We start from the raw sequence: 24,001 nt of genomic DNA on the forward strand, positions 1-24,001 counted from the left end.
TTGGGGTTTCTTGGACAAAAAATGTTATAAGGTTCCTCGGCCAAGAGCCCTGGGAGTTGAGTTCAGCCATGTGCAACTCAGATACATGGGCAAGGGAAGGGGGTGAGGATGCCAACTGACTCCCACCTTCCTGTTTGATAGAAGGTGAGAGTCAGTCTTGGAGAACTACTGGATGTTTTCAACACACACACACGCATGCACACACACACACACGGGAACTGGTTCCTATAATTCCCTAACATATTGAAACTGATATCTTGCTATGTTATGGTCAGGAAAAAAAGAGGCAGCCATAACAGAAAACCTAAATCATTCTGGGTCTTGAGTAATCAGAAGAGACATACTTCTAAGCCTGACTTACTCTTACTCCAGGCCTGGGTGGAGGGGCATGCATTCAGGGGAAGTATCTGACCAAAGCAGAACTTTCCATGCAGGAAACTGAAAATTAGCCCAAATCCACTAGCTCTTCCACTTTACCATGGAGAAAGAACTAAATCCCTAGAAGCTGTACTTTTGTATGTGAAGGCTAGACTGGTAGTTACTACCCAGTGTCACTTCTGTCCTTGTAAGACACTTGCTATGGATTTAAAAGACACAAACAACCCACCATACTCCACTGGCCTGAGAGGCACTTGAAATGCTGCCTTAAGAAGAACATACCATCCTATCTGCTGACCAGATCATGGAACAGACCGACCACTGCAAAACCCCCAAGGGTGTATATACATCCCTCAATAGCCTTAGCAGAGTCCTCCATGGTTGGGTAAGTATTAAGATCTACTGTGATATTAAAGACAACCCAAAGGACTAGAATTTCCAGCACCATGGAGGACTGGCAGCTTACTGAGAACAATGAATACAAATGGGTATAATAGGGAAAATGTCTTTTTAAATGACTAATGAACTGAAATTTTTATGAAAAATGCTAGCAAGCAAAACAAAGTAAAAACTGCAGTCTAGAAAGGCAGCCAAACACTGCAGCCAGGCTGAGGACATCTGCAGATTACAGTGACCTTGGGCTGCATCTACTGTGACCTCCTGGGAAGAGGGAACAAGAGGAGAATTTCCCCCTAACTGTGAAGATTAAGTATGAGATAGAAACATACACTGGTACACTTTGTGAAACCATGGAATATTGAAAACAAACATTAAATTAGCTAAAAAGGAAAAAAATTAATTGTCCTCAAAGGAAAGCCAAAGACACTACACTTGAAAGGTGACAATGAAACAGAAGAGAATATGCACAGAGATAAAGCCAACAACAACAACGAAAATCTCTCTCAAAAACAAGGGGTTTAATCCAACAAAAATATAGGAGTTCATTTTAATTTCTCACTAAAGAAAATGATAACAAGTTCAAGCTCTAACAGAAAATATTAAACAAAACAAAATGGGTAGAATTATATGAATATTAATCCATATAAGATTTAAGACTAAAAGAATCATGAAAGAAAAAAGTTGCATTTTGTTATACAAAATTCAATTTATCAAAAACACAAAATAATTCTAAACTTACACAGGCTTCTAATAACAAGGGCTTAAAATACATAAAAACAAAAATAGAAAGACTATAAAAGGGAAAAAACTCACAATCATGCAGGAAACTATAATGTACTTCTCTTAGTAACTTATTAAACAGACCCAAATCAGTGATGATAGAATATGAATAACATAACCCAGAAGCTTGATCTAATGTAGTTATCTAGAACATGCATATAGCAATGATAGACTCATATAACATGATGAAAATCGGCACATACATAACTTTATCATTAGCCCTAATGTGTTTTAAAGTTGAACTTTAGCCCAAGTGTATAGGGAACACCTTAATACCAGCACTCAGGAAACAGTGAGAGGCAGATCTCTTTGAGATCAAGACTGTCCTGTTCTACATAGTGAGTTCTAAGTCAGCCAAGGCTATATAGTGAAACCTTATCACAAAAATAATTAATTAAAATTAAAAGTCAGGTTTCATGCATACATTTGTGAATTAAAATAAAATTAAGTTAAATACCAACATCAGGAAGATGACCAGCAAAACATGTGCCTAGAGTTTAAAATGAAAAACTATAGCTATAAATAACTACAAGTTAAGGAATAATCATAGTGGAAATTATACTTAGAACCAAGTAATATTAAACTAACACACATCAGAAATTTGTGACAAAATAAAGTGAAAATGTAGAACTAATACTGTTCATAATGAGAAAATCCTTAAAAATTAAAAAAATAGTTTAGAAGAAATAATATCTCAAAGCTAAAAGAGAAAATAAAAATCAATATAAAAATGCATATGCTGAAAAATAAATGATAAGGTCATAAAGTCAACTGGTTTTTTAAAAGCCATGACAAAATTTCAAGAAGACTACAGAATCAAACAGAACCAGAAGGTGCATCAGTACAGATGAAAAGGGGACACAACTATAGACACAACAGAACTTAAAAGCTACGTCTATTAGAAACAACTTGATGGCAATTTTTTGAAAAATCAAAAAAAAATAGAAGATTCCTAGAAAAGGATGGTTTACCAAAATTGAATTAAGAAAAAAATTAAAACCCTAGTATCCCCTATTTACTGAAGAAGTTGAATCAGAAATTCTAGATATTCAGGGAAAGAAGACCAGTCATACATAAATCCTTCTTGGGAACAGGAAAGAGAGGCTGGTCTAAAACCTACTGTCTAAGCCAAGCTCAAATTCAGTATAAAACTGAGGAGGAGAGGGTAAAGTGTGGAAATCACAGCACAGACAAAAAACCTCTAAGCAACATATAAGCAAAACAAATCTAGAAATTCATAAAAACATGAATGCTTTATGATAAGTCAAATTTATTCTAAGCAAGCATGATAAACATCAGAAAATCAGTTCACTGTAAATTAACAAATTAGAAGAAGGAAAAAATACATAAATCTAAAGAAATAAAATAGGAAAGGCAATTTTTAAAGTTCCATTTTTTTTCTTGTTAAGCTTTAAAAGGCTGAGCAAGATGGCTAAGGCAAGAAAAGACATTTACAGCCAAACCCGAAGATCTGAGTTCAATCCCTAGCACCTAATGATGGATAAAGAGAACCAACTCCTGAGAGCTGTCTCTTGGTATGCTTGCACACACACACATACACATAAATAATAAAGGTAATAAAATATTTTAAAGCCTTCACAGATTATAGAAGAAGAGGAAATCCTTATTTTGATGACAAATGTCAAATCCACAGAAAATGACAAGCTCAGAGGAAACACTGAATAAAAGCTCAAAACTTCTCGAAGAGAGTGTTTCTCTTCAGGATGTCTTTAAGATATGAAATGTTTAATGATAAAGAAAAGATGGATACATCTTTATTACATTAAATCAAGACCTCCCATTTCTTAAAAGATACTTTAAAAGAGTGAAAGATGTCATGAATTAGAAATTAGTAACAACTTTGAGCATATAGAAAGAATTTCTACATAAATAGGAAAATGTAAACACTGCAGATTTTAAGTAAACAGGCAAAAGATGTTGAAGGTTCTTCACAACACACACACACATACACATACACACATCTGAAAGGCCAGCAATTCATACAAAGCCCTAGGCCAATCAAATACACACAACTTAAAACCAAAGAAACTATTGTTACACTCCCAAAAGACTGACAAAAATTTCTGGCAATATCTTACAAAATATAAAGCATTGGCAAGAATACAGAGACAATCATACGGTGCAGCAGGATATAGACGTTGGTTCAGCACAATGAAAATTAATTTTTTGTTGAGGTGAAATTCCATAAGCTAGTGGAAATTAATTTGAAACTACTGTATAGCATTGAAAACGTTTACAGTCTGTGACCAGTAATTCTACTACTGTGTTTATTCCCTAAGTGAACGTACATGTTCAGCAGGGCGCTTGAGCAAAAATGCTTAAAGATGTACTGTTTGTAACTGTAAAAAATCCTGGGAATCAATTTATTTATAATAGAGTAGTTATAAACCATGATATGTCCATTTGATATCATACAGCAGTTCAGCAAAATGAAAACATTTTGGCTACACTCAACAATGTGAACGAACCAAGGAGTGAAGCATCCAATAACTGACTGGTACCCACAGTATCAAAGTCTTGCTTTGGCAAGTGCAACCTCCTTAGGGAACAGGGAGGACTCAGAGAAGCACTCAGGATGTATCAGGTAATTATTGATAATATGGAGATGGCCTAGTTATTTGTCAGTCAATGCAGTTCAACTCATGTTTCTGGGCCACGTTTATTGGACACCAGAACAACAAAATGCCAACATAATTCCATTTTTATATGATATCACAAACATGTACAACTAAGCAATAAATTATTTGAGGGGGGACACAAATATAAGAGTAGTACAGAAAAATGCAGGGGAAATACACGGAGATATCTGAGAAATGGTTACCAGTGGGAAGTGGAAATGAGAGATAGGATGGGTTGGAGGAGTGAACTTCTGCCACTCTTTCTCTCAAACAGACAGGAGTACTGGGTGCTGACAGTACTAAGTGTTGGTAGTACTGAGCATTGGCAGTACTATTTTTCTTTAGATACAATTTATAAATGTATCACTTAAATACCTCATGCCTTGCCTTGGTTTTTACAACTGATTTTAGAGAATGCTATAAAGAAAAATTGAATAAGAGACTGTCATCTCACTTGCTGGGAAAGATGATTCCCACATGTGGTAACTGGTCCGTCAGTGACTCTTCCCCATCATTCCAGAGACATTCTTGCAAGGATGCCCACTGAGCAGAAAGTGGAGTCCAGAGCATATCAGGCTCTGGCTCCCCTATTTGCTGCGATCATAGTTAGGCTTTCTTAAGAAGTCCTTGGACTCTTTTCTATTTTAGAAGTCTTTAAATAAGGGTGGCGAGGAAGGGACTCTGCCATTTCTCTTACCTGGCTTTCCACATCAGTGCTTCATTTGGGTTCTTTAGCACATGCTTCAATCATGAGGGGTCCGGCACCCTCATCAAGATGTGCTGAGTCAGGGAAGTTTCTAATACTGTATTAAGTCTATGCTGAGGGCCAAGGAGATGGAGACGTTTTGGAGAAGGCACACATGCTCACCACGGCAGATTGCAGTCGACATTCACTCTTTTAGTTCTTCGCGGTCAACTCTGAAGAGCCATGTCTATGGCAATTTGTCTTTTTTTCTGAAGTCAAAAAGTTAAGCGTGTGTAACAAAGCCACAGCTAAGGGGATCACATGTCTGGGCCTTCTCCAAGGTTCAGTGTCCCCATCCCAAGACGCCAAAAGAGACACAGAAACCCTGACATGAAAACTGCAAATAGCACAGGCAAACTAGCTGGCAGCTCCTGCATCACCTCTGGCCTCTGAGCTGAAGCCACATCCAGAAGGAAGTGAAGAGATTATGCAATCTTTTATGCATTTCCAAATGTGGGACTTGGCCAAAGTCTTGAGATGTAGCTATCCAAGGATCTACTACATTGGATATTAAGAGTATTTTCAAAGTCCTCGTCAAAGGTCTTTGTTTTCATTAGGATTCTTTAGCTTCACCATCTCATGTTGGGCCTGAAAATCCAGTCAGTGACTGAAGAGACTGAAATTACTTACTCAACCAGGTATGTCATGCTATTTTTAAAGTGTGTTCATGTTCATGTATATGTATGAATGTGTGTGTATGCATGGCATGTCCATGTGTATGTGTACAGAATGCATGTGGAGGTCAGAGGACAACTTCAGCTGTCATTCATTAAATACCTGGTCTAGAACTCACCATGTAGCCTAGGCTGGCTGGCCAGCGAGCACAAGGGACCCCCCATCTCTGCCTCCTCAGCACTGAGATTATAAGTTTCTTACCTGGCTGGCTTTGTTTTTTAACCACATCTGGGGATTGAACTCAGATCCTCATGCTTGCAAGGCAAACACTTTACCAACTGAGCCATCTCCAGAGCCCCTCATTCATGCATTTATACTATATACTGCTTTCATTTATTGTTTCCACTATTGTTTCATTGACTTTTCTTTGGATCCAGTTATGCAACCATGGCTTTTTTTTTCCAACTTCACTCTGAACTCCCATTACAAGGGCTATGGATGCTCAGAGAGGGCCCTATACTTCTTGCTTCACTCCTTAAATTTGATGACCTCAATTGTCTAGAAGTAAAGCTCAACATTACTTCTCTGTCCACAAAAGTTTCAACTACACCTTGTTTTCAGCAACACTTAATAATGAGGGAGGAGCCCCTTACTCATGTATAGGTCTACTATATTTTGCAGAGCCTATATTGATTATCTTGCCTCCCAACCAAGTGTTCTCAACAGGGACCCCAAAGGGTAGCCCTCTGGATAGGGGGCTTCAGACACCTCACATCACCAACCATCTCCTCTGCCCTCCCGCCCACCTTGGGATTCATGGAATTGCTTCTCTCCAACTCATTACAAGAGTTTCCCTTCCCTCAAAGACAAGGAAACTTCAAATAACTGAACATTTTTGATTATATTCAACAACCTGAAAGGGACATTTTTCTTCCAGATAAGTGATCCAAACAATAAATGTATGCACTCAGACCTCGAGCAATACTGCTCCCTTGCCTTCAGTTATGTGTTCACATTTTCCACAGATGGATCGAATTGAAAACAAGCAAACAAACAAAAAAACACTTTGAAAAAAACATGGGCCTTCTTTTTCCTCTGCTTTTGTACTTGTGTTTTTTCTGTTGCCTTTGTTTTGGAGAAGAAGTGTAACTGAGCAAATGGGTTGGGCCAAACTCTGTGTTGCTCATGTAAGTCAGACATTCTTCCAGTTCTGAGCATAATATCTGAACTGATTAATCACCACTCTGGGGTGTGGTCACATACTGGCAGTGATCAACCTGCATCCCCTAAAAAGGCATAAGAAACTATGCCACCAAAACCCACCTCTTCTATCCTGATTCTACATCAGTACTCTTTCAACTGTGGCATACTGTCTCTGGGCTAGAAGGCTGGAGTGTGTCTCTGGCCACAAGAAGATGCACAAAAATTCCAGTATCATTTTTTCAGAATCCTCTGTACTGTCAAATGTTAAAATGAGACTTCTCTAATAATGTGTGGTACAGTGCTGTAAAATGCCAGCCAAAGATCACCAAGTTCCCAGCAGGGCTATACAGCTGGACTATGGTCTGCAAGCCCCAGGCTATCCAGAATCTTTAGGAGGCATTAGGAGGCAGGGTAGTTTCTTAAATAGCTGCACTTTTCGCTCTAAACACCATGCTAAACAAACAAAAATCCAAACACAACTCAATAGGTTTGGGTTCCTGATTCATGTGCCTTCTTAAACAGGGCACAAGAACATCCATTAGATGTTTTTGATATGCACAGGTCAAAAGATGTAACAAAATATATAGCATCTCATTGAACTACTTACATTTTTTCACTAATCTTAGAAGTCCATGTTTTGAATTCTTGTGGCCTTTAAACACTATTTTTTAGTTTCTCCTGTTTCTACCATTATTATCAGTTCTTACTGTTTGATTAAAAACAACTTTCCTAACCCTTTCACGAAAACTTTATTGATTTCTTCAAATTTGCTAAGTGCATTTAGCAAGGCTCTTAGAATGTTAAATAAATGCTCAGTCCTCTGAAACTCCCACCAACAATAAAAGACAGGCTGGAATGCACACTGGCAGACTTGTGATGTCTCTCTGCTTTGCCCCTCTTGGCTGTGCAGTCCAGGTTGTCTAGCACCAGCCTAGTACCCTCCAGCTGCAGGACACATGTTTCTTTTTAACCTATCTCGTCTTCTTTTCAAGGTTATGATGTTTCTACAGGCTTTACAGCTTAAGGATAAAACTGCTTGCTCAGGTAGCTAGGTTTCCTGCCCTACCTGCCCTGTACAGTTATGGAGTAGTAAAATGTGCTCTGACTCCTTCCTGGGGTAATAGACTGAAAACCAGCCTGTCAGGGCCTCCTTGATCTTGATGGAGGGGGCGGGGGGACCTGAAGGACACCAGGGATCTTGCTGAGCAGGAAGAGAGACAAGTTGAAAGCTATCTAGTTGTCACACAGCTTTCTTAACGTTATCTTCCATCAAGTCGGATCCTGGAATCTGCCAGGACTTCAGACTAAATGTATCTCCTCTTGCCTGCACCTTTCACACACTAAATGCCTCCCTGGCTCACTTGGCAGGGGTCCAAGAGCCGCACACATTTCTCCACTCTGAGGAGGGTGGCCACTGCTGTAACACAATGGGCGGAGACAACCTAACAATGGGGCCAGGTGAACACATCTTGATCCACAGAGCAGACACTAGTTAGCACTTCAGGCAACAACTGCCCCCTAACTCTGGTACCAGGGTATTGAGGGCCAGAAAATAACTGTAACCTTAAGAGGCCAGACTTGGTCACTAATTTAAGAAATCTGTCCACCAGCCCCAGGTGGAGTGGATAAGGAGTAGAGCAGAGGGTCTGTGTTAAGAGCACTGTGGCCTGTGGGTACCTTACAGAGTTGGGTGGAAGGAGAGAGCTTAGACAGCACACACTCGCCCCTCCTGCCTGCCGAGCTCCCCAGAGGACAGCTATCCTCCTACCTTGCAAAACTCACAACATTGCAATTCAGCGATAGAAAGGCCATCCAGTTCCTGCTGGTCTCCACTTAAAGCAACAGGTACCAACACAGCTGCATCAACATGGGTCTCTTTCCACCCCACAGAATAGCCCAGCCCAAAGCAAAACTGACATAAGCAATGGGCAGACTCCTCTCCGGAGCTGTCTGGAGGCAAGAGGAAACATCTAACACCTGAGTGGCCACCCTAGACTCAGCGTCCCTCCTATCCTTTTGAGTTAGGAATCTGGGGCCCCTGCAGAAGTGGCTATATCCTTCTCCAGGGACAGAGAAGGGTGAGATTACAACAGAATGTTCAGACAAGAAGCACCTGGGCAGAAACCAGTGGGAAGGCCTCAGATCAACACCACTCCAACACTGAGACCTGCTCTTTGCCTGTGGTCTTTACCCTTGAGTTGTTCGGAAGATTCTTCCTGGTCCCCACATGGTTCCTGTCCTCACCACACACATAATTACATAAAAACATTATAAACACCAGAAACACCCAACTACTTCAGTGCAGGAGGGCTGATGCCAGTATTTGGGCACAGATTCTGATCATTAGTTGGGATTACATAACCACAAAAACATGGGTTGAACAACACTTGTGTAGAGGTTAGTTCGACAAATTCCTCTTCTCTGTACCCCCCATCTCTACCCCCACTCCCAGCAACCCTGGGTTAAAATATTCAAGCATCCCTGATGCTTCAGGGGCACCTGGCCACTACTTGCAACACCAAAGGCTGCCAAAAAGTTCAAGATGCAAAGCAAAAAGAGGACCACAGTACCATTCCCCCAAGCCTGCAGGCTCTTGCATAACCATTGTCCCTAAAGTTCAAGGACAGGCCAAGTCACAGAAATGATCCTGACCCTGGCAAGCATTGTAAATCAAATTATCCAGCTTCAACATAGTCCATACAGGTCTCCAAGTTCCTCTATATCATCACTTCTGTCCCAGCCACTAGTCCGGGTGTCCATCACCTCCCCAGGGGCCATCTGTCACTAGCAGTGTTTCCATTTTAAAATATGTTGAAATGTGGGACACATCTTGGAAGGGGCACCTGCTTTATTAGAGACAGATCAAGACACCTCCCCCACCAACCCACACCCACAACCCCCACACACCCCCACCCCAGCTTCAGTAGGAGTTTGTGTTTGGTATTAGGTATGCTGTGCTTTGGGGATAGGACTGACAAGGTATGATTCCCCCACTTCCCCCGCCCCGTGGAATCGTTTTCAAGGGGTGGCGGGAATGGGAGCAGGGAGGGAAAGCTCTCCCTTGGGTCCTGGGACCCAGCATCAGGCCAGTATCATCCTTCAACCAAGCACCAACAGTCACCTCTCTGGGGCCTGACCCATCCTGGAGCGGCTGCCTGGCCCAGGAACCAGGTCTGCAGCACAGTGCTGCCAAGAGTGAGCGATCGCGGGGGCGCGCAGCGCGCACAGGGTTACAGCCCAGCCGCGGTCGCGAGTGATTGACGCGCGGGGGTCACTTGAGGCTCGTGCTCCCCCAGCCAGGCCGAGCGCGCAGCCCACCGCGCACCTCGGCCACCCTGCCAGTCTCACCACCACAGCCCGCCCGACACCTGGCGTGAGAAAGGCAGCAACAAAATGGAATCGCAGCGCGCGGTGGCACTTCCCGGTGGCAGCCACGGGCGAAAACACAATCAAGAAAAAATAAGGCGCAAGGAATCCATCCGCGGAATAAAAACCCAGAGTCCCCTACCTTCTGCCTTGGGGTGGCAAGCTGGTCCTGTGTGATCTCTGACCCACGGATCCAGCACCCTTCTTCATCAATTTTTCCGGTCAGTCGGGATATTGTGCATTTTTTTCATAAACACCTGTTTCAAGTAAGGGGTAGAGACCTTATTGAAGGAATTGTCCTTAAGAAATAACCTGTGCATACGTCTGTCCGTCCAGGCGTGCATGCGTGTTTGTATACACACATATGCACACGAAATACTCGTGTACACTGGAGCACCAAACTAAGCAGGGGAATAATGGGAGAGTCGGCTGGTGGTGAGCATGCTCGCACCGGGAACAGATCCACCCTCTGTTATTCCTCTGAATAAATATAAATCACGATCAGAAACCCAAACAGAAGCATCCCTCTTGAATTCCTGCTGGAAACACGGAATAAATTCAGCCCGCAGACACAGAATCTAATCAGCAGCTGCTTTCTGAATCCAGAGCCAACCCATGCCCTGCTTGTCTTTTCCACTAGGAGTCCAGACCTTTTTTTTTTTTTTAAAGGGGTTTTAACCTTTTAAAGATACAGTACACCAATTATCGCTTGAATAGCAAGACTGGGAGTATTGCAAGAAGCCAATGCTGGGCCTACAGCCACTTAGGGCAGAATTATAGGCAGTGATAATATTCATTGACGAATTCACGTGGATAATACATTACATGGTGGGACAAACATGCAAATACTGACGATGGGCTTCCCAGTTATGATTAGCACTGCATATGAACATTTCTAAATATTTGTCTCAGGGGGTCGGCAAACTTGTCAACCCAGGGGTGGCCCCTCTGGGTCCCTTATTATTTATAATTTAGAAATTCTGCCATGTTGCTAAAGGCAGTGATATATACCTGTGCTGACCCCAGGGCTTAATCACAGGGCATGCTGCCCTGCCTTGCCCTGTGGTCTCAGGGATGGTTCTGGCCCCATTTCTGACCCACCTTGAGACTCACACATAGATCCTGTTCTAGTTTCCTTAGACCAGAAATCAAAACTACTGCCTAGCCTTTAGCATCTGGCGATTCAGATTTGGCTCTTCAAAAAAGTTTAGTGAGGCTTCACTGCTTGTTCTGTTTTTAAGTTCTTGGGGGATCTTGGAACAAAGTTGATCGTGAAGGTTGAACAACAGGGTAGAGGGTTAACCACCTCCAGCCTGAAACACCTTTGCCAACTACTTCAGCCATGCTTCCATCCTAGTTTTGTCCTATCTTTTAAAAAGGTATCACTGAGAAAATACACAAAGGAACTTTACTCCTGTTGGCAAAGAAGACAAATGTCTTCCACTCGAGAGCCCCAGAGCTTCATCCTGGCATTGCTGGTTCTCTCCGTGTTCCTTGCCATCAGCAGGCTCTCCTCCATCACAGTGTTCCCAGGACAGATCCCTCCAGCTCTAGCCCCAGCTCTCATTTCCTCTCCTGGTCCTGCCAGGCAGACCTCTGAAACCAGTGCCTGGCTCTCTCTTACCTGGCCCTGTCTTCCTCACCCTCCCAGCCCAAATCACTCCCCCCACTTCTCTCCTCCCAGAGCTCTTTAGAGAAAATTATCATATTTCATGTGTCATCGCCCTAGCTAGCTGAGTCTGTCACTGATTGGTTGGGCACTGGCAGCCGGAAATGTCACCAGCCACACAGCATGGAGCTGGCTCTCCCGTGGCCACCACAGACCTGTGCTTAGGAGGCTTGGTGACAAGGAACAGACCTACCACAGGGAGCCTGTCACTCTTCTACCCAGGCCTGGGGGAAGGGATTTCTGAGAGGGGGCAGGAGTGTCTGTCACCGTGGTATTACAGGAAGAGGAGACACATGTTGAGAAGAAAGATGTCTCTGTCCTTGTTGAAGGATCTAGAGAACTGTTCCTGACAAAAGCATTCTTTATTCACATTTTAAAAAAAAATCAGGAAGGCTTGAGAAAACAAGATTTTTATTTTCTGCCTCCCATCTCCTTCTAACACCACAGCACCAAGAAAGAATCATAATATGTTTAAGTTGTCAGGAATCCAGAAGGTCTGGGCCCGTTCCCTCTCTCTTTTAAGGGCACAGCTCTCAACTCTCTCCTCTCTCTCTCTCTCTCTCTCTCTCTCTCTCTCTCTCTCTCTCTCTCACACACACACACACACACACACACACACACACACACGCCTGAGGGGGAGGGGCATATTAACTTAGTCTTAGTGCACTCTGAAGCTTACAACCTGTCTTTGTAGTGACCCACAAGAGCCTTGTCTCCAGCAGATTTACCTCAACTCAGCACTTAAGTGACTTCATTCTGGTCTCTGACAATGCCAAGGCCAAAGAGACTGGCCTTTTGTATGGAAATTGTTTCTCAAACTCTTGCTGTGTTTACGCTGAAAGAGGGATCCTGGCAGGCAGAAAGTGAATAAGTCATATGGTCCCAGCCACTCCCAGGGCAGAAGCTCCAGACTCCTCTAGTTCCACACCTAGGTCATTGGTTTGATGAATGATAAAGGGGACTCCTACATGTTCTCCTGTTCATTCATCCCCCAAAGAGTCACCCAAATGTTGGTGGTCCTACTGGAAACTGAAGGATCATGCTATCACGAGGTGAGCACTGTGAAGAGTAAAAGGAAAATTCAGTGTCAGTGAGGCAAGCAGCAGGAAGGTTGACACAGATCCTGCACAGACCTTGAAGAAGTACATCACACAGGGTCCCAGAAGAGGGTCCTAGCAAGCTCAGACTCAGAAGATGGAGACTGTCCAGGAGGGAAATCCAGGTCATGGGGATCAAGGCCAATTCACTAAAGAGAGAATGACTAGACTCAGAAACTTTTTCACAGCTTCTTTGGAAAGTGGGAGGCTTGTTTCTAATATAAGTAAAAACTAAAGGTGAAGAGGAGCAGGGCAGAAGCTCCCTGGGGAGTGCCAGTAAAAGCAGTCCACACACACACACACACATACACACACAGGGAAAGAGACTTCAGTAACCAGGTAAAGGGTACAGGACAAAGGGTTGAGAGTATCCTACATGAGTTCTGAAGGAACAGCAGCACTAAGGAGGGGAAGCAGAAACTCGGAAGCAAAGGGCTACTCCCTAGAGCTGAACTAGTGCAGATCACAAGGCATGCCGGAAGCAGGGTCATTGAACAAGCACATACATTCATAGATGCAGAACCCCAAGAACCAAGAGACACAACCCAAATATACTCAGGGAAGGAGGGCCCGCTGCTTAAAAGGAAATAAAATCAGAATGGCTTCCAATTCCCTGTCTAAAACGGGCTCAGAGACACACCTGTGCTTACAGGCCGCTCCAAGGGCATGCAGTGAAACTTCTTTAGCTCTCAGACTAGCGGCTCCCTCTATGTGATAACAGAATAGAGACACAACATCACTGGCACACCCTTTATGATGAAGAGTTTCTGGATGTAACTTAAGATTCTCTGCTAAGCAAGGGGAAAATAGGCCAGGAAAATGAACTCACACAAGAAGAGGGTGTTATGTAAGAAAAAGTGATGCAGAGTGAAGCCAGGGAAAATATGATTGGGTACAGAATTGATAGCATGGTTATAGCATTTAATGGTTATAACATTTAATTATTAAACATTTTGAAAGATGAGAGTCAAATGATTAAATATGCAGTGTTCCCTAATCTGCAACATCACCTGCTACCAATTGGATTTACCTGTAAAATGAGAGAGAGAGAGAGAGAGAGGAGACAGCTTTCAAGTCACATAGTTAGATTATTTGATTATAAGTTGTTCTGTTTTCTTATTAGTTATTATTACTAATCTCTTAGAGTGTCTATTCTACATTCCCACCTACAAACCAATGCCATAAAGTTATTTTATAATAATGTAAAAGAAAAAGATGAGGTCATCCAGTCTATGCAAAACACCATCAGGACCGCTAAACAATGCCCCCACAGATATGTACTACCTGATGCCTGGAAAATAAATACTACCTTACATGCAAACAGTGTGAATAAATTAATTACATCTTTTTGTTTTTAAAATAAAAGTGTCTGGAATTAAATTTCTATATTAAAATGTGTGAAAGGATCAATGGAAATGCATAAGCAAAATAATAATAATTGTGGTAGTAGTAGTAGCATTAAATAAAGAAGACTGAGAGGACCATCTTGTCAGGCAGACAATCCCAGAATGCCTCTTCTTTCAAACACCATGTTAAAGTGATAATAAGGATGGGAATCTTGGTGTTGTTGATGGATGGATGCTTGTTTAGAGATGGTAGCCCAGGCTAGCCTTGAGCTTCAGTTCCTCCCTCCTGGACATCCTGAGTGCTGACTACAGTGTGCATAACTGCACCCCACACAGTTGAATACCCAATGAGAAAAGAAACCGTAGAAGGCCCATTGGCCAGAAAAACAGAGAAGGAATAGGAAGAAACGTGTTTGCCAGTTAAAAATACATAACACTTCAATGTTACAGTAACCAAAAGGGCCTCACACTACAGAAACTGCACAGCAGGCTGGTGGAATTGACCATAGTGGAGAAACAGTCTGACTATAGTTTGCCATGTGAAGGTTAAGAAATGAAGCCTGAATTTTAAATTCATGAACAAAGAAATCATTATTCAGTAACATAATAATAGTATTTGACTATGGCTAGTTGACAACAATTACTTCCTCCAGCCCATGCCTTATTTAAAATCTGTTGTTTTTAGAAAAAGAGACCCTAAAGAATAGATAGATATTGAAGTTTATCATTAAGCCATTCAATGCCATAAAGTTATTTTCTAATAGTGTAAAGAAAAAGATGAGGTCATCTAGTCTATGCAAAACATCATCAGGACAGCTAAACAATGCCCCCACAGATATGTACTACCTGATGCCTGGAAAATAAATACTATCTTACATGCAAACAATGTGAATAAATTAATGACCTGGATATGAGAAGGCTTTTCTAAACAAATTGGAGGAGGGAGGAAGCTCTGTATGGAATCACAGGATCTTTTGTAAGAGACAGGAAGAGGGCTACAGAGAGTCACGGGATTAAAGAGGTCAAGAACAGAGGGATGCAGCCAGAAGCCAGAACAAGTCAGAGCCATCAGAAGTAGGAAGAAACAAGGAATAGATTTTCCCCTGAAGCCTCTGGAGGGAGTTTGTTCCTGCCCATGACAACACCTTGATGACCACCCAGTGAAATGGACTGAAAACTTCGGACCTCTGAACTATGAGCAGATGAATGTGTCATTCGGTGGTGCTTCTTTCTCTGCCACAGAAGACTAAAAAAACTACAGTGGTGAGAAATGTTGGGATTCCCAGGGATTCCAATAAGTGTTCCCACAGGCGGCAAGGCTTACTCTGTGCCTGGCGCTACTCCAGGATTTACATATCCAAGTCATTTAACTTGTGCACAAGGGGGCAGTCGGGAGTAGCTGTTGCTAAGGCTCTAAGCAACATACTTGGGTGAGCTCTGTGTCAAGTAGAGTTGCTGTGGCTTGAATGGGAAATGTGCCCTCCAGACTCATGCTTTGGACACTCACCCCCAGTTTGAGGTGCCACTGCAGAAAGGGAGGGGGTGATGTCGGAGAGCCTGAAGGAGGGGGAGCCTAGCTGGCTGAAGTAGGTCACTGGAGTTGGACCTCTCAAGGCCTGGTCCCTAGTTCTGGCCACCTCTTTGCTGGTCTGCCATGATGGGAGCGGTCTCTGCCACATAACCTGTTGCCATGAATCCCACCATGCTTCTCTGCTGTGATGGACTGCTCCCCTCCAAACCATGAGTAAAAAGAAATATTTCTTTTATTATGTTGTGTCTGTCAGGAATTTTTGGTCATAAATATAAATATAAAACTAACTAATATGAGACATAATGGTTATACGTACCTATTGAGGCTGTGGAGAATAAAATGAAGCCAGCTATATAACATGTCTGATTATTGGTTTTCACAAGTGATAAGTAACAACTAGAAAGCCCTTGCATAAATAGCACTGTGGTCTGCCTTCTAGAACTTTCTATTACCAATTCTCCTTCTTCTCTTTTGATTTGAACAAAATGTGAGTCACTTCTAATACCCCAAATATCCTTCAACTATTTGAGAAGGTTGATCCAGTCCTCAGGAATTCGGGCTGCTCCAGCTTAGAACGTCTCTTTGGAATGCATCTGGAATTCGCCCTATATTCAGTTCCCTGGAACACAGTCTCCTATGTTTTAGATGTGACCACAGATGACCGCCATGCTTATATTAAACAGAGATACACAAACTACAGCCTTTGGAGCAACCTAATTTGTACAGGCCACATGCTACGAATGGATTTGACATTCTTGAAGGGTTGTGAAAACACACACAGGAAAGAATTTATAACAAATACTCTGCATGACTTGTAAAATCTAAGATGTTTGCTATTTTATCCTTTTCTGGAAAAAAATGCTGTCTACTCTTCTAGAGGATTCTTTACTTCTCTCAGTACAATAGACTATTACTCAAGTCTTTCTGGACTTGACTGCAAGATTACACTGGTGTGCATGCTGACTTTATTTCAAGCCTGCTAAAGTGACATCAGTAGTCATTCTCCCCCTCCTGTCTTATTTAGTAGTAACATGACTACTCAACTAAGACTACATTTCCCAGCATCCCTTGTAAGTGTGGCCAGAAGACAAGCTTTAGCTTTGAGTTGCAAGCTTGTCTAAACAGTGTGATTGCCTGGTCTGCTCTTGAAGGAAAGGAGCCCCTTTCCCCTTCCATTCTCTTTCCTACTGGCTGGAGTGTGGGTCTGAAAGCCATATGGATCAGGCTGACAGAGCAACAAGATGGAGGATCCTGGGTCTGTGGTACTGGCATTTCACCCTGTCCTGGTTATTCTCAGTCTTCAAGAAGGAAAGTAATTTTTTAATTAAAAGTTCTTACAAACGTTCTTTAATAAGGTCTTTGAGTCAGCAACTGAATCTGGGGACACCGCAATACAATTATATCACTCTTTATTTCTACTTATCTATTGATCAACAGATGTGTTTATTTATTTGTAATTGCCGCTACTGCCACACACTTTTCTATACTCATGTATTTCCAGGTCCCCACAACATGATCTTACATTATTTAGCCTTCTTACACTTTATACCATAAGAATCAGCCCATCATTTTGCCCTGACATCTGGGACCTAATTCTGTTGTCCAAAGTGGTTTCTATCCTTTCTGATTTCATAGCATTCTTCAAAGGACAGTTTGGTTGCAGAACTCAAGCTAGACACAGAGCTCAGCAGAAGAAGTAATCAATATTAAGTGTGGAGAGGACTGCTGTGCCAGAAGGTGGAAGAGGAAGTAACAGATCAAACCCAGAGCCAAACAGAGGAGGAGCAGGAAGAGAGAACTTGCTATGACCCAGTCTCCACACTGGAGCCACCCCGTTGCTACTTCATTAAATATTTTGTTCATTCAATTGCTTTAAGTTACATATTTTAGGGTTTTTTTCTTTGGAAGGGACATGTATATATGAGTGCATATAGGTGTGCATTTGTGCAAGTGTGTGTGTGCAGGTGTGTGCATGTGTGTGGAGGCCAAAGGACAACCTTGGGTGTCATTCATCAGACACTGTCCACCTGTTTTATGATCTAGAATTCACTGAGTAGGCTAAGCCTGCTGGCCAGCAAGCCCAAAGAATCCACCTGCCACCTTCCCTCCAACTTGCTGCAATTAAAAAGTTCAGCTGAACCCAACTTCCAGTGTGGACTGAAAACCAGCAGTTCTCCAGAAATCACCCATGCCCTCAGTGCCAAATTAGGACCATTGAGGCATCCAGCCTTATGGTCTGAGCCTTCCACAGTTCTTAGTCCCACCAGCAGGGAGACTGACATTGTTGGTTTCTCCAGCCCTTATCATGTATTGGTGTAAGGCAGCTTCTTTTGTACCGCATATGCACACATAGGTTCTGTTCCTCTAGAGAACCCTGACTAATGCAGATTGCACATTGAAAATCCTGTGGAGCAATAGGAGGAAACAGATACTTTCAAGTTTCTATGGGAGGATCCTGACATCTCTTTCAAGTTCCATGAACAATTCTGACGATTCCAGTGAAGAACCAGTGAAGACTCCAGCTTTAGAAAGCCACAGCCCCTTATAAAACAGCACTAAGTCCAATATCATCAACCAGACAGATGTGACATCAAGATCTCCATGGAATTCCCATACCACAGGCCTAAGTATCATAAGTACCATAAGCACCCTACCATCAGTATTAATAAGCTCAGCTGGGCGTAGAACAAGAAAGAAAGTTAAAGGCACAAAGCCTGTGTCTTTCTAGTCCACCAAATCAGAGGTAGAAATTTTGCTCAGAAACTGACTCAGAGGGTCTAATCTTGATTTTTCTTTCAAATAAGGCTATCCTTTGCCATACTAAGCTGAAGTTTAATCTGAGAAAACTTCTCCTATCTAGTAGCCCCACTTTGGGCATCCCACACACAGCAGTCACACTCCCCAGCCACCCTCTGGGACAGGTGTAAAGGCAAATGCTAGGCCATGGCTACAGAGGACTCTACAGCATCGCAGGAGCAAACTGAAATTTCAGCCATACTGAAATAACATCAACAAAGCTGTAACAAGAAAAGGTCATGAATAAACACTGCAAATTTCATGTAACTTATCATGGAGGATCAAAATCTAGCATGTCTTTAGGGGCCAAGCAATGACAGGAATGCATTAAAGCACCTCCATATAAGGAAACCCTGTATATAAAGTTCGGTCAGCTAAGAAAGGTAGAATCGGATGATGGAAGACTAGCCTGCAGAGCTGTCTCCAATGATCAGTCAATAAAATAAAGGGGGAGTCATCTCTCAGCTGGGAAAACAAAGAAAGTGCACTTTTAAAAATTTGCTTACATAAACATACATTGATTTGTTTTGTTGTTTTTTGAGACAGTTTCTCTATGTAATAGCTCTGGCTGTCTTGCAACTCACTTTGTAGACCCAGTTGGCCCCTAATTCACAGAGATCCACCTGCCTCTGCCTCCTGAGTGCTGGGATTAAAGGTGTGTATGCCTGGCCCATATGTTCATTTTTAATGCAATTTTTAAGGAAGAGAGAACATGCAGAAATCAGATGTCTCCAAATGAATCAGGGTAGACGACTTAATTGCAGTAATTCTCAAACTGCAGTCCTAAGAGCAAGGAGTCACAGGAGTGCCCAGGGAACCTGCAAAGGTGTTCCTCAGTAGATCACATTGACACTTGGAGGCTCTCTCCAGTCTCCCAGAAGAAACAACAGCCTTTGCCTCTTTCATCGGGGTCTATTTCACCAAAAGTTCACCCGTTCTTTCAGCTTTTATATCAAAATCATTTTAAACTCACACAAGATTCATACAGAGAATTCTATAGACCCTTTCCCCAGATTTCCTTATTGTTAGCATCTTATGTAACCACAGTAACAATGATCAAAATCAAGAAAACGATGCTGGCACACCACCACTAACTGAATGAAAGGTTTTCCTCTAATGTTTACGTATGTGGAAATATTTTACAAATATGTATTCCACCTAATGTCCTTTCCATCGCAGCCTTCAGTGGGGGCTGTGACCACTGCTCTGAGCTGTTATCCCTCCTCCTTCTCCTCTGATCTTCTTCTTCTTCTTCTTCTTCTTCTTCTTCTTCTTCTTCTTCTTCTTCTTCTTCTTCTTCTCCTTCTTCTTCTTCTTCTTCTTCTTCTCCTCCTCCTCCTCCTCCTCCTCCTCCTCCTCCCCCTCCTCTTCCTCCTTCTTCTTCTCTCTCTCTCTGGTTTGGAAAAGAGTATATATAATTAAGATTCATTAAATATTTCATAGAATTTGTCACTAAAACCATCTGGTCCATGAGTTTTAAACCTAGAAATTCCAAGTTCTCTGGGACATATAGGAGTATTCAAGACATCTATTCTTCACAGATGAATTTCTATACTCCTGTTTCCTGTGGAAGTGACCACATTGTCTCAGTTGGCCTGAGTTGTACATAGCACTTCCTTTTTATTTCTTCACTGCCATGGGGCTCTGTGATGATGGCCTTCCTTTTCTTCCTGGTTGTCTGTGCCTTCTTTCTCTGGTCAGTCTCAGAAGTACATTCATTTCCTTGATCTTTTCAAATCAACAGTTTGGGTTGGTTGGTATTCCCAATTTACTTTTCTGTTTCGAGTGCATTGGGTTTTTTGTTTGTTTGGTTGGTTGGTTTTGTTTTGTTTTTTTGCTCTTGTCTTTATTATTTCTTTCATCTCCCTTCCCTTAGTTTTAATTTGTTCTTCTCTATCTGATTGCTTTTCATTATAGATACCTTTCTTCTTTTTCTAACATAAGCATCAAACACTACAAATGTTTATCTGTGCCTTACTCTCACTTTATCTCATTTTGATTTTTGAAATGTCATCTCTCCTTTTCTGTCATTAGGAATATTTTTTAATTTCCTTAAGACTTCATCTGATGCCTATTGTTGTTTTGAACATGTGTTGTTTAATTTTCACATATGTGAGGATTTCTAGGAAAATTTAGTGATGGGTCATGAACATATTGTCATGACGTCTATTCTTCTGAAGTTAAGGTTTGTTCTTTGACTCAGAACACAGCATTTTTGGTGCATGTTGTATGTGTACTCCAGAGGGTGTGTTGTTGGATGCTTCAGAATTGTTCTTAAGAAATGTAAGGTATAAAGAAAAATTCACAGCAGTTAGGTTAAACATAAATAATATGACTTTCTAGTAAACGCCAGAATCCATGTAAACTCTGACTCAGATATAATCTAGGATATCATGACTCAGCAGGAATTCAGGACATTATGACTCAGTTATAATCCAGGACATTATGACTCAGCTGCAATCCAGGACAGTCACCTCACTAAAAGCACTTACCACTCTACAACTGCCTAGAACAGAATGTGATGTTACATACTTAGCACTGTGGGTAGCAAAAAATAAAATAAACTTTAGAGAAGTTCTAGATATTTAAATCAATTTCTGATTTTTTTCATTCATGTCACTAGTTTGCGGTAAATATGATGGGTGAATACTTAGTATAGCTATTTATTTGATGATTTATTGACATTTTCCAAAGATAAGTATTGCCATTAACCATTAACTAGTCCATACATCATAATTAATATGGATGATGATAAAACAAATAGTAGTCACTTAGACCACTGTAGTTTAGCTAAATGAAACATTTCATTTACTCCTCCTCATAACCCAGGGAGAAAAATGGACTTTAGCAAGTTTAAGAAGTGTCTTAGACACCACCACCAAAATCAAGTTAGGGAGGAAAGGATTTATTTGGCTTAAACATCCACATATTAGTCCGTTATTGAAGGAAATCAGGACAAGAATTCAAACAGGGCAGGAACATAGAGGCAGGAGCTGATACAGAGGCCATGAAGGGGTGCTGCTTACTGGTTTGTTTCTCATAGCTTGCTCAGCCTGCTTTCTCATAGAACCCAGGACCACCAGCCCAGGAGAAGAATCACCCACAATGGGCTGGGCCATACACCATCAATCACTAATTTAAAAAATGCCTTACAGACTCTAATCAAACAAGTAGAAGACCTGTAAGACAACAACTTTAAATCTTTGAAGAAAGAAATTGAAGAAGAAACCAGGAAATGGAAAGATCTCCCATGCTCTTGGGTAGGTAGAATTAACCTAGTAAAAATGGCAATCTTACCAAAAGCAATCTACAGATTCAATGCAAGGCCCATCAAAATCATAGCAGCCTACAGAATGGGAAAAGATCTTCACCAACCCCACATCAGACAGAGGACTGATCTCCAAAACATACAAAGAACTCAAGAAATTGGTCATCAAAAGAACAAATAATCTAATAAAAAAAATGGGGTACAGACCTAAACAGAGAACTCTCAACAGATGAATCTAAAATGGCTGAAAGACATTTAAGGAATGCTCAACATCCTTACCTATCAGAGAAATGCAAATCAAAACAACTCTCAGATTCCATCTTATACCTGTAAGAATGACCAAGATCAAAAATACTAATGACAACTTATGTTGGAGAGGATATGGGGTAAAGGGAACACTTCTGCATTGCTGGTGGGAATGCAAACTGGTACAGTTGCTTTGAATGTCAGTATGGCAATTTCTCAGAAAATTGGGAAACAACCTATGCAAAGACCCAGCAATACCACTTTTGGGTGTATACCCAAAGGATGCTCAATCATACCACAAGGACACATGCTCAACTATGTTCATAGCAGCATTGTTTGTCATAGCCAGAACCTGAAAATGACCTAAATGTCCCTTGACCAAAGAATGGATAAAGAAGATATGGTACATTTACACAATGGAGTACTACACAGTGGTGAAAAATAATGACATCTTGAAATTTGCAGGCAAATAGATGGATCTAGAAAACATCATATTGAGTGAGGTAACCTAGACCCAGAAAGACAAATATAATATGTCACTTTATAAGTGACCTTTAGACACAAAGCAAAGAAAACCAGCCAACAATTCACAATCCCAGAGAGCCTAGACAACCAAGAGGACCCTAAGAGAGACATACATGGATCTAATTTACATGGAAAGTAATAAAAGACAAGATCTCTTAAGTAAATTTGGAGCATGGAGACCATGGTAGAGGGTAGAAGGGGAGGATGGGGGAAAAGGGAGGGGAGCAAAGAAAAATAAATAGCTCAATAAAAACTATTTTTTAAAAAAGAATGCCTTGAAGACCAGCTAGCCCTGTTGCCCTGCTGAGCAGTTCTTCCCAGAGAGATCCCTCATCTGGCGTTGGATGACGATACAGATGGAGGCCCGCGTTGGAGCACCGAACTGAGCCCCCCAAGATCCAAACGAGGAGCAAAAGGAGGAAGAAAATGACGAAGGACTGCGAGGGATACTATCACCCACTGATACAAGGGGTCGGATCTAATGAGAGTTTACCAAGGCCAGATGGACCGTGACTGAACGAGCATGTGATCCAACCAGATTCTCTGAATGTGGCCGGATTTTCTGAATGTGGCTGGCCTGCAGTCTTTCCGAGAAGCCATTGACAATGACACTGGGACTGGTTTCCTCTGCATATACTGGATTTTTGGGATCCAATCTGTTTGGATGCTCACCTTCCTGGACCTGGAGTGAGGGGGGAGGAACTTGGACTTCCCACAGGGCAGGAGACCCTGACTTCCCTAGGGGACAAAGAGGGAGGAGGAGAGGGAGGGGGGGAGTGGGAGGGCGTTGGGAGGAGGGGCGTAAATGGAAACTTTTTATAATTTAATAAAATTACAAAAAAAAAAAGAAAGTTAAAAAAAAAAAAAAGAATGCCTTACAGCCAGATCTTACAGAGGCATTTTCTCAATTGAGGTTTCCTCCTTTCAGAGACTCCAGTTCGTGTTAAGTTTGCATAAAACTAGCCAGCACAATTAGTTTGTCCCATGTACAGAGTTAGTCTATGCTAGAGCCAGAAACCAACTCCAAGTCAGAGTCCAAAGGCCTGACTTAAAACTTGTGAGCTACACATTCCAGAATGCTGTCAAGATTTCCTGTGGTCCACTGAGTATTTTCCTGTCATTTACAAAAGTCCACCCTTGATTAAGAACACAAAAGCACCATAAATGCTTCATCGACTGAGCCTAATTGCCCAACCAGAAGAACACTGGATTTTGAATGGGAACAAGTGACTGCTTGTTGAGTGATCTTGATGACTAACACTTACAAGACAGATTTGAAAAGGAGGAATTACTACCCTCTGTTTTTCTGAACATGTCCTTCCTCCTCCTCTTCCAAATGTATGTATGTATATGTATAAATACGTGTATAAATACGTATGTTTGCCTATATAAATATTC

At 41.8% G+C, this 24,001-nt stretch overlaps 1 protein-coding gene across 7 annotated transcripts in view; it reads right to left on the bottom strand.

The window, feature by feature from the left end:
- The window catches only part of Hivep3 (HIVEP zinc finger 3), a 408,014-nt gene that overhangs the window by 309,220 nt on the left and 74,793 nt on the right, over positions 1 to 24,001 (bottom strand). For 6 of the 7 annotated variants that reach the window (XR_015000905.1, XR_015000906.2, XM_085686505.2 and 3 more), the window contains one exon: positions 10,268 to 10,382. The gene's annotated coding sequence lies outside the window, so the exon portion shown is untranslated. Of the gene's footprint in view, positions 1 to 10,267; positions 10,766 to 24,001 lie in introns of those variants that run through there. The other variant, XM_048434574.3, reaches the window with a different exon arrangement.

Source organism: Myodes glareolus, chromosome 3, assembly GCF_982192425.1.
Source record: "Myodes glareolus chromosome 3, mMyoGla1.1, whole genome shotgun sequence".
Taxonomy (NCBI): domain Eukaryota; kingdom Metazoa; phylum Chordata; class Mammalia; order Rodentia; family Cricetidae; genus Myodes; species Myodes glareolus.